Genomic DNA, 12,013 nt, shown 5'->3' on the forward strand with positions numbered 1-12,013 from the left:
GTAGTCAATTTTAGGTTGAAGAAACACATTTGGAAAATTCAAAAATGTTAGAAGGAAATAATACACGCGGGATGCATGCTTTAAAGGAGAATTTAGGGAGCTCTAAACTTTGTTTTCAATATGTGGCTTAATTGCAAGCATATTAAAACTTCGTCTGTCTTTTCTTGTCATTTGATTTGAAATTTCATGATTGTCATTGAAAAAAATACTGGGCTTTATATATAAATAGTGAGCTAGCCCAAAAAAAAAAACAATACAAAAATATACAGATTTTGGCAGATCTTGGGAGGACATTTATAGATTCATAGAAAGTTGTGCTACATTACTATTCATTTGTATTTAGTTTTGATATTTTGTCCGCTCAGTATTGGACACTGATGCGTGGTTTTTGTTCGCACAGTATTGGACACAGTTGCGTGGTTTTGTCCGCATAGTATTGGACACTATGCGTGTTTTTTTTGTTGTGTACACAGTATTGGACACTGTTGCTTATTTTTCATACGAAATGTAATGAAATCCGTTTTGTGATAACGTGTGAAAGTGATGTACCGATGAATCTTTGAATCATACATTTTGTAAACTGTATATAATGTAAATATTCGTCTGGAACCGAATTTTAATAAATCATAGATTAGTCAATTAACTTGTATATTATCTTTAACAACAAGACTACACATCATTGGATTATTTGTCGTTAATTGACCGTTATTTCAATGCACCCTGCCTGACCTGAAAGTTTTACTATACTCGACCGCCATGGCATTTTTGGTGTCAGAAGTGGGATGTAACAAGGACAACTAGGTGATTTAAATATTCAACATATGGAATACCAGGTATAACTTTTGGATGTACGCAAATGTATTTCTGAACTGTAAGTGTTTATCAAATTATTTTTATTTTTATTATTTAAATACGTAATTATAGGCCGTACAAGGAAAATCAGAAATAGAAGTCTTTCACCTGATCCATCTGTGTCTGTAGTCCGAACACCAATTTCATCTACACCTCATGAACGCAGATATTTGCCTGAAATGAAATCCCAAGTTACCCCATCTAAATTTTTTGGAAAAAGTCAGGGAAGACTTTGAAAGCTGGATAAAAATATTTGACAGGATAAGCCGAGCCAATCGTTGGAGTGATGGCAGGAAGGGAGAAATGTTGCCTGCGTACCTGAGGGGGAGAGCTGCTGACTATTTCGAGGATTTAGACAGTGAAATTCAAAATGATTTTGATACAGCTGTGCAAAAGTTAAAGCAAAAATTTTGCCCAAAAGAACTTGAGCGTATGTACTATAGTGAGTTATTTCAGAGGAAGCAGATTTCTGGTGAAAGTGTTGAGGACTATGGAAATGCAATCTTAAAACTGACAAGACGGGCACATGGAGGCGTGTCACTTGACGATCATGACAGGTTAGCTATGGAACACTTTTTGCAAGGACTTCATCCTAGTTTAGACGATTTGTTATGATGTGCGACCCACAGAGCTTTGAGCAAGCATTCCGAATTGCCAAACGTGAAGAGTGCAATGAACGGCTTACACGCATAGAAGAGGTGAGCACTGCTGTAAATGCAGTGTCCGCTGATGCAAGTGTTAATAAAAAACTTGAAGATGTAACACGAAAATTAGATATGCTGGAGAGAAAAATGAATAGTGTAAGTGGTCAATCATATCCAAGACAGGGCAGCAAAACCCAGTTTGGAAAAGGAAATTCTAGAGGAAGTGGTTTGAACATGAGGTCAAAAGATGGAAAGCCGATCTGTCATTACTGTCATAGGATAGGCCATATTGAGCGGTACTGCTATTCTAAACAAGGTGTACCACAACAGCAGAGCGGAGGTGGACAGACTGGTTGAAACTAAGACCGGCCTCTTTCATAGAGGGGAAGGCGGCCACTTGTGTAAATAAAACTCCCTCGTTTTCGAATAAGACTAACGTTGTAGATAATGATTCTATTATTCCTGATAATATGCAAGGAATTAAGATAAGAGGAAAAGTTTTCATGCGAGACGCAACCTTATTAATTGACACAGGAGCAGTTGTTTCTTTAGTTAATAAAACCATGGTGCCAGATATTGAACTTTTAAATATTAAACCAAATTATAAACACATTGTTTCGGCAACAGGCCAGCCTCTTAATATTACTGGAATTATTGAATGTGAAATTAGTGTTAATTCTGAAGTGTCCGTGCATAATATTTATGTAGTCGAGGATTTGCTTTATGATGCTATCATTGGAACTGACATTATGAAACGAATCGGAATAGTGATTGATATGAAAGATGAAGCTGCTTACTGGAATAATATGTATGTTAAATTCATAGGAAGTGATGATCAAAATAGTGTCAAATCAAGTGCTTTGTTCGGGGTGAATTTAATTCATACAGTTGATATTCCAGCTAGATCAGAAATGATTTGTTTTGGAAGAATAAACGGAGATGTAAATGGGATGATTGGAATCGTTGAACCAAAGTGTCAATTAACTTCAAAATACAGTGTTATACCGGCAAGAGTTTTAACTAAAGCATGTGACAATGATGTTGTGTTTAACGTGTTGAATCTTATACAAATTATAAATGTTGTTTTCTTTGTTGCTTTAACTGCATCGTGCATTGATAAAAAAAGTAAAAACTATTATGTTCTAGACACGGAAAATGTTGTGTATGCTTGTCTGAAGTAGAGAGCATCAAATAACGTAATTTTCTAGTACAAAAAAATGTTTCAATTACATGCAGTTGTATTTGGAAAAACCTGTCGGAATTTTGGGTCCTCAATGCTCGTCAATTTCGTACCGTATTTGGCCATGTTAACTTTTTTAATTCGAACGCCTCTAATGTGTCTTTTGTAGACAAAATGAGCGTCTGGTGTGCAATATTTAAGTCTGGTATCTATGATGAGTCTATTTACAATCTAGATCGATGCCACTGCTGCAGGAGATTTCCTCACCAATGGTATCTCCAGCGCAGTAGTCAGCACTTCTGTGTTGACATGAATTATCACTGATATGGTCATAATAATAAATTAACCCACTGTTTAAAACCCATTTCATTTTTTTTAATACTACGGATTTTCTACCCAAGGAATAGATAACCTTAACTGTAATTGACAAAACCTTTCGGAAATGTTGGTCCTCAATGCTCTTTAAATTCGTGCTTTATTTGGCCTTTTTAACTTTTTTTATTCGAGCGTCACTGGTGAGTCTTTTGTAGACGAAACTCGCGTCTGGCTAATAACATTTTCAGCCTAGTTTGTTTACATTAACGTACAGTCGATATGTTTTGATTTGAAAATTCTAGCAATTTGCAATAATTATAGTAATAATTAGACTTCCTTAATAGTTAAATTATTACATAAAGAATAAAAAGCTATTTTAAGAAGAAAAATACTGTGTAGGGGTCACAGCAACAATTCAACCAATCACCACCGAGAATGTGTTTGTAAAAGTAGGCAACCTCTGACAAAACATATTAAGCACTTTTCATATTTCTGCCTTTGTTATTGATCTGGCAAGGATGTTTTGGCGATCTTTACACTTAATTTTCATACTAGAAAAGAACGAGATTAATTCTATTTACGTGATTTTTCTAATCACAAACTTCACGTAAACAAATGTTTTGCCAAAACTAGTTGGTTTGAAGTAATATCTTTTCCAAACTAAATTATAAAGGAACCCTTTAAACTTTATCCAGACAATAACATGAATAAGTAAAATCGGTTGTTTTTACATTCCAATGTGTTGAATGCTATGATCTGTTTGTTTGGTCTTTTAATGGTGCAAAGTTCTCATAACTGCAATAAGTGTCTGATATTGTTTAACATAAAATAAACATACAATCTGGTATGTTTATAAATGTGAGAAAATCAAACGTTACAAATTAGATAGCTTAAAAGCAGGACTAAAGTGATGAATTTGAATTACATACTGTTGAACTCTATTTGAATGTGTATAGGGCCAAGATTGTTCCTACATTTCCGATAAACACACATTTGACGAAAAAAAAAATCCCTTCACCTTTAAACGATAAATTAATTTTATTTTAGACATATACATATTGATACCTTAAGAAATATTTTGCTTTTAGCGCAATTTTGTCATTTTTGTAGGATTTGTATAGACTTGGATATTTCTGTAAATATTGCGCAATTAAAATTTGTTTATGCGATAGATTTGAAAATAATGGTATTTTGTTCTATTATGTTTATATGATTTTGAGGGAAAATATCATACAAGAACAACTAAAAGGCATTTTTTTTAATTGTTGCGAAATTTAGGAATGTTTATTCTTGACCTTTGACCTTGATTTAACAAAAATTGAACAGAACGAATCATTGACGACCGCGCAAAACAGACAGTGCAGACAATAAGCTTTCCAATGATATATAATATAATATAGCCTTACGTTAGCTGGGTGTATTAAAGTCGTTAACTAAGCGTCTTTTTTTTAAAATGTCAATCGCCTATTTGTGACTAAAATAAAAATAAAAAACCAACATAGTATAATATAAATGACAAGAAGAAAGCATGCATAATTATAATAAACAAACCAAAAAATACATATAATTGTATATTATAATAATTAACAAGCATTCTGAGAGTAATACATAGTCGCCTACCGGTTAAAAATTCATTGTACTGGAACAAAATGCTAACTTGATCTATAACTTGCCATGGTGTAAATAATATAACAAATTGATTGTTTAAGTGCATTTTCTTAGTCCAAGGACCATAACTCTGCACGAAATCATCAGACCGGAAAAATATTTTAACTTGATCCGTAACTTATCATGATGAAACTGTATACAAATTATCAAAATAATATCTTTAAGCATGACGAAAAAAGTGCGGGAGTGAATTTTCTAAGGCCAAGGACCATAACTCTGCACAAAATCATTAGACCGAAACATTATCGAACTTGATCTGTAACTTGTCATGATAAAAATCTAAATCAATTATCAGATCAATATCTTCAAGAATGACGAAAAAAAATGCTGATATTTTAGTGAATTTTCTATGTCCAAGGACCATAACTCTGCACAAAATCATCAAACCTGAACAAAATTCAAATTAATATCTCCAAGCACGAAGAAACAAGTGTGGAAAACTGATATGCCGGACTGGCGGACTGACAGTCAGACAGATAGACAGACAGACGGACGGAGTGTAAACCTAAAGTCCCCTTCGACTTCGTCGGTAGGGGACTAATAATCAATTATGAGTCCCCTACCCTTAGTACTAATGAATGGTTTATAAAGTAACCTTTGCTTCCTACTCACTTTTGTATTAATGGGCAGAGAATAAATTTCATTTTAGCATCATCATTTAGGTCATTAAAATGTTCAATGCAATTTGCCTCAATTATTTTTTTACATAAAATATTTTCCTGTAATACAAAAGAAAATGTTTCTCATACTCAATTGTATTGCAGGACTGACACAACTGGTTTTCTCTGGGAATTTTTAGGTCTTCCTTTTTCAATCAGTAAATTGTCATGACTTAATCTTACATAGGTGATATAAACTAATTTTCAAATACATTAGAATTTAAATATGGTTCTTTTTTATCATTTTGTTTTAAAGTTTTACATAAAAGAAGTTCAAGTTTCTGTCGATGTAATTTGTGACAATAAATAAGGAGTTTATGTTGAACATTTTGTGTTTACGTTAAAAGTTGATTGCCTAACAACGGATTTCATAGAACTCACTAAAATATCTAGCTTAAATGCATTTTCTCTTGGAACTTGGAAGAAACATCTGAATCGATTAGAATAAAACGTTTTATGTTACCAAACACTTCAATATATATTATGGCTGAATCTTACATTTCAAGAAGTACTTAGTAGCAACCTAACAACCTCAATAGTTCCTACTAACCTCAAAATCACTAATGTTATCCAATGCGATTCATTAACTAGAGGCTCTAAAAGAGCCTGTGTCGCTCACCTTGGTCTATTTCCATATTCAACAAAGGACACTCTCCAACATTGTAGACGAGAATAGAATTCATGACAAAAATCTGTTTTGTTGATCTTGTATTGCTGATCATTTAGTCTGTTTAGTTTCTCTCTATCTTCTTTAGTTTTTGCTCAAAACACAAAACAGGGTAAAACAAAAATCCTCATTTAAGGACAATCACTCTTATAAAGAGTGACAGTCTATTAACTATATAAGCAAAATTTGACTTTTTAGTATATCTTGCCTTGCTGATTATTTTTGTGATTTAAAGTGTCTAGTTACCTGTTATAATTTTCATCTGTCGTTGATTGAAGATGTTCGTTGTTGTTCTGCGGTTTGCATGTTGTGTCGACTATTATATTATTTGTTTGTGCGTTTCTCTGTGATGAGTGTTCTAGCGTGTGTTTGTGCTGTATTTCTGTCACGTAGTGTTGTCATTTTAGCGATATTTTTTAACATTGTCATATAAGCGGGAGGTTTGGCTAGCGATAAAACCAGGTTCCACCCACCATTTATTCTTTAAATGTCCTGTACCAAGTCAGAAATATGGCAGTTGTTATTAAATAGTTCGTTTCTATGAATGTTTGTGTTTGTGTTTGTTGCACCTCAGTGTTCCTGTTTTCTTTTGTTTTCCTCTTATAGTTGATTTGTTTCCCTCGGTTTTAGTTTGTAACCCAGATTTATTTTCTCTCACCCGATTTATGACTTTTGAACACCGGTATACTACTGTTGCCTTTATTCATTCATCATAGAAAGCAAAATGCAAAAAAAAATAAAAATAAATGTGGATAGTGTCCACATGTCGACACAGATGATGCTCCCGCTTCCATGTCATATAGTTATAAAGGGACATAACTGAAGAACATTAACCCAAATTTGAACTTGATCTGAGTTTTGTGATAATAAGCATTGTGTGTAAGTCTCATAACATTTAGTTGAGGCTAACTTAAGTAGAGAACAGAAACTAAAAATTCAGCAATTTTTCTATTTGTAAACACGCATAACTCTAGAACAGTTGTGTATAAGTTTTATAACATTTGGTTAAGACAAACTAAAGTTAAAGAACGGAAACGAAAAATTCAGCAATGTTTATGTTTATAAAGGGACATAACTCAAGAATGGTAAAAGTGTCGCCACCAAATTTCGTTCTTAATCTGTATTATGTAGTAATAAGCATTGTGTATAAGTTTGGCAAACCAAAGTACTTGATCTTAGTTTGTGGTAATGAATATTGTATATAGGTTTCATAATGTTTGGTTGGGGCAAACTTAAGTTACAGAATGGAAAATAAAAATTTTGCAATCTTTCGATTTATAAAGGGGCATGACTCAATAATGGTTAAAGTGACACTACCCAAATTCAACTTGATCTGTGTTTTATCAGTGGAAGTCAAAATTAAACATGGCATTGTATAAAGCATTGATTGTAGTTGATTCGATTATAATCATGGACAAAGGAAGATAACTCCAATTTTAAAAATTACTTGATACTAGAAGAAAATAAAAATTTTGCAATTTGATTAAGCATTGTGTATAAGTTTCATAACATTTGGTAGAGGCAAACTAAAGTAAAAGAACGGAAACTAAAAAATTTGCAATTTTTCCATTTATAAAGGGGCATAACTCTAGAACAGTTAAAGTGACGCCACCAAAATTCAAACTTGATCTGTGTTTTGTGTGGTAATACGCATTGTGTATAAGTTTCATAACATTTGGTTGAGGCAAACTCAAGTTAGAGAACGGAAACCAATTTTGGGACGTACGTACGTACAGACGGACAAGGGTAAAACTTAATGCCCCCACCGCTACGGCGGGGGCATAAAAATTCATTAAAGGGCAATAACTCCAATAAGGAGTCGTCAGACAATTTCATCCAGATTGTTTTAATTGTAGATCTTGTCTTGCTGATCATTTTTGCTTTATTTAAGTTTCTATCTATTATAATTTTAAGGTATAAGGCAAAAACGCAATAACATTGGTAAAAATCGTCACCAAAGGGCAATAGCTCTATAAGGAATCGACTGACGATTTCGACCATCAGACTTAGTTGTATATCTTGTCTTGCTGATCATTTTTGCATTTTAAAGTTTCAATCTATCTATTACAGTTTTCAAGATAATAGGCAAAAATGAAAAAAAATGATAAAAACTTGTCATTTAAGGGCAATAACTCCTATAAGAATTCGTCTGACAGTTTTGACGTAAATGAACAATTGGTAGAGCTCAACATTCTGAACATTTCTGCCCTTGTTAGATTTTCTCTATTCATAACCGTTTTCAAAATAATAGACAAAACTTCCATTTTACCCCTATGTTCTATTGTTAGCCATGTTGGCCATCTTGGTTGGCAGGCGGGGTCATCGGACACATTTTTAAAACTTAATACCCCAATGATGATTGTGCCCAAGTTTGGTTAAATTTGGCCCAGTAGTTTGTGGAGAAGATTTTTTAAAAGTTAACAAACGACGACGGACGACGACGACAATGAAAGACAATGGCGGACGACGGACGCCAGGTGATGAGAAAAACTCATTAGGCCCTTCAGGCCAGGTGAGCTAAAAAGAACAAAAATGAGCGAGAGTTGTCTCATTGGCACTCATACCACATCTTCTTATATCTAAAGACTTCCATTTATTAGTTACTCATATAACGTCCTTTATTATAATCATGTAAAAAAGTAAGAAAAATGCCTACCAAGTCGTTGCTAGGCCACGGTTGCCATGGCAACCAAATAAATGAGTTTTCTCGTACATTTTGAGGAATTTAGCATCGAAAAAACAACTACTTTGCAGTCATTCAAAATCAAAACCAGGTTTTATTTAGATATTTGTAATTATTTTTCAGAAACATGAAACTTAACAAACAAAAAAGCAATGCCATATATAAAAAAGCATTTTTGCTGAATATTGTCACAACCACAGAAGCAGAGGTCATTTTTCGTAGTATTTGAGTAGACAAATTATACACATTTTCATGAACAAAATATACATTTTTGCATCCACCTCCGTTTAAGCTGTGGTTATAAATTAAAAAATATCAATGTTTATAGTCAAAAAATTATAACAAAATGTTTTGGATATTGGGTTCTAGAATGGTTGCTATGGAAACAAAAATGTGCCATTTTTGCCTTTTTACCTCTAAAATTTGACCACCATGCATGTTATTAACATAATCCACAAAAAGTAATAACTATTGAATGACTATGATATGCAAACTATTGGTAATTAAATTACCATTAATTTGACCCAAGGTCAAAGGTCATTGATGACCTTGACCTTTGACCTTGTGTATATTAATTAAATTTCGAAAGGAAATATAAAAGAAAGTAGCATACCATACATATGGAAAATGTTCAGGACTTTTAAAGCCACTATTTTTTTAACATATAAACAATAAAAATTCAAGGTTATGTCAAAAGTGCTGAGCAAACACCCTTATTTGATAAAAAAAGTACCTAGTAACCATACATGATTTGATTCAGTACTATATAAACTATTACATAGACCTTACTTTAAAGGTCTAGGGGGTGTCATCACATAAATTTTAAACAATCATTCATCTAAAGTGGAAAAGTGCCTAGCAACCATCTATTTATATTGGAAAAATGCCTAGCAACCATCTATTTATATTGGAAAAGTGCTTAGCAACCATTTATTTATATAGGAAGACTGCCTAGCAACAATATATTTTCGGTTTCATTGGGACAAAATTCAGAAAAAAATTGATATAACATGCAGTTTTCTTTAAGATTGCATGTATAATTCAGAATGGAAAATTATATAGCAATTTCAAGAGACTGATTACACATTCAAATACAAAAAATAAAGATATCGTACGATTGTCAATGAAACAACTCTCCACAAGACACCAAAGTTAATTTTTAAGACAGGTCCTTGAATCTACAAGAACAAGAGAAAAGGAACATAACTGCTAAGTGGACGACCAGTTTATTTCTTTGGTTGGGGTTTTGCATAGACAGAATAATCATTATCACTCGTTGTAAGGCTGGATTACTTATTTTATTTTTTTTTTTCATTGAAAAATTATTTTTCATTGTGTACACAACTTTTTGGTATTTTAAATCGTATGCGGCTGATGTGCATCTGCATGTAGAGAAAATTCCTTTTCAGCATGTCTTGTGCAATATTATTGATCTTCAGTTCAAGCGCCATCACATTCATTTCATGAAGCATCAATTATCCCAATCACAAAATAAAAAAAAAAGATCTTTCCTAACTAAAAGAACTACCCTGAATCCGCGCAATTGCTATGTTTGTATTTCAACAGTTGATGTCTGAAAAAAAATAACAAAAAATTCTTTCTTAAAAAAAAATGCGTTGTGTGTTCTGCAAAATCTATTTTTGGCTCACATGACCCACAGGGTCAAGTGATATTTTCTCATAACATTGCGCTGGTCGTCGTTAACTTGTCCAAAAATATCTTCTCCTCTGAAACTAATAAGCGAACGGAGTAGGCCCAGCAAGACCCGTTTTTGGCCCAAAAATATGCCGTTTTTACAAAGTTGTTAAAAATGTAAACTTTAAACTATTTTTAAGAAAGTAGAATAATTTTGTTAGATAAATATTGGTCGTGTTTGACAATACAATGGACACGCATCAGGCACTAGAATCATTATGTCATGCAAAAATACTGACATTTTAGCACTTGTGCTAATTGTAAGACAGTTTTTTAGCTCACCTGGCCCAAAGGGTCAAGTGAGCTTTTCTCATCACTTGGCGTCCGTCGTCGTCCGTCGTTAACTTTTACAAAAATCTTCTCCTCTGAAACTATTGAGACAAATTTAACCAAACTTGGCTACAATCATCATTAGGGTATCTAGTATTAAAAAAGTGTTCGATGACCCCGCCTACCAACCAACTTGGCCGACATGGCTAAAAATAGAACATGGGGGTAAAATGCAGATTTTGGCTGATATCTCTGAAACTAAAGCATTTAGAGCAAATCTGACATGAAGTTAAATAGTTAATCAGGATCAGATCTATCTGCCCTGAAATTTTCAGACAAATCAGACAACCCGTTGTTAGCTTGCTTACCCTGCATTAGTAATTTTAAGAAAATTTTGCAGTTTTTGGTTTTTATCCGCAATATTGTTATAGATAGAGATAAACTGTAGACAGCAAAGTAAGATCTACAAATAAGTCAACATGACCAAAATGATCAATTGACCCCTTAAAGAGTTATTGCCCTTTATAGTAAATTTTTAACAATTTGTATGTAAATTTTTGTAATCTTTAACAAAACTACTGAGATATATTTAACCAAACTTGTCTACAAACATCATTTGTGTATCTAGTGTCTGATGTCCCGGCCTATCAACCAACATGGCCGACATGGCTAAAAATAGAAAATAAGGTTAACATGCAGATTTTTGCTTATATCTCTGAAACTGATAGGAGTGATTGCCCTTAAATGAAGATTACTTTTACCCTCTTTTTTGTTTTAAGCAAAAACTAAAGAAGATAGAGAGAAACTAAACAGACTTAAAGATCAGAAATACAAAATCAACAAAATAGAGATTTTTGTCATGAAGTCTATTCTTGTCTACAATGTTGGAGAGTGTCCTTTGTTTGATATCAACATAGACCAAGAAGAGCGACACAGGCTCTTTAGAGCATCTAGTTGTCTTAAATGGAAGTGACGGCACTAGTGTTCAGTCTTAATATTAAACAAGAATATATGTCCATAGTACACGGAAGCCCCACTCGCACTATCATTTTATATGTTCAGTGGAACGTGAAATAGGGGTCAAAACTCTAATTTGGCATTAAAATTAAAAAGATCATATCATAGGGAACATGTGTACTTCAACTTCATCAAAAACTACCTTGACCAAAAACTGTAACCAAAAACTTTAACCAAAAACGTTAATCTGAAGCGGGACAGACGGACGGACAGACGGACAGACAAACAAACGGACGGACGCACAGACCGAAAAAACATAATGCCCATAAATGGGCCATCAAAAATATTGTATTTAATGAAAACAACTTCTTACGGGAGTTTCTGCCCTTAAATGATGAATTTTAACTCTTTTTTTTTCTCGTT

General features: G+C 33.3%; 1 protein-coding gene across 1 annotated transcript in view; it reads right to left on the bottom strand.

Annotated features, from left to right (window-relative positions):
* LOC127712262 (probable serine/threonine-protein kinase roco8) overlaps positions 1 to 12,013 on the bottom strand; it is a 42,858-nt gene that overhangs the window by 20,241 nt on the left and 10,604 nt on the right. The window lies entirely within an intron of this gene.

Source organism: Mytilus californianus, unplaced genomic scaffold (assembly GCF_021869535.1).
Source record: "Mytilus californianus isolate M0D057914Y unplaced genomic scaffold, xbMytCali1.0.p SCAF_8, whole genome shotgun sequence".
Classification (NCBI taxonomy): Eukaryota; Metazoa; Mollusca; class Bivalvia; order Mytilida; family Mytilidae; genus Mytilus; species Mytilus californianus.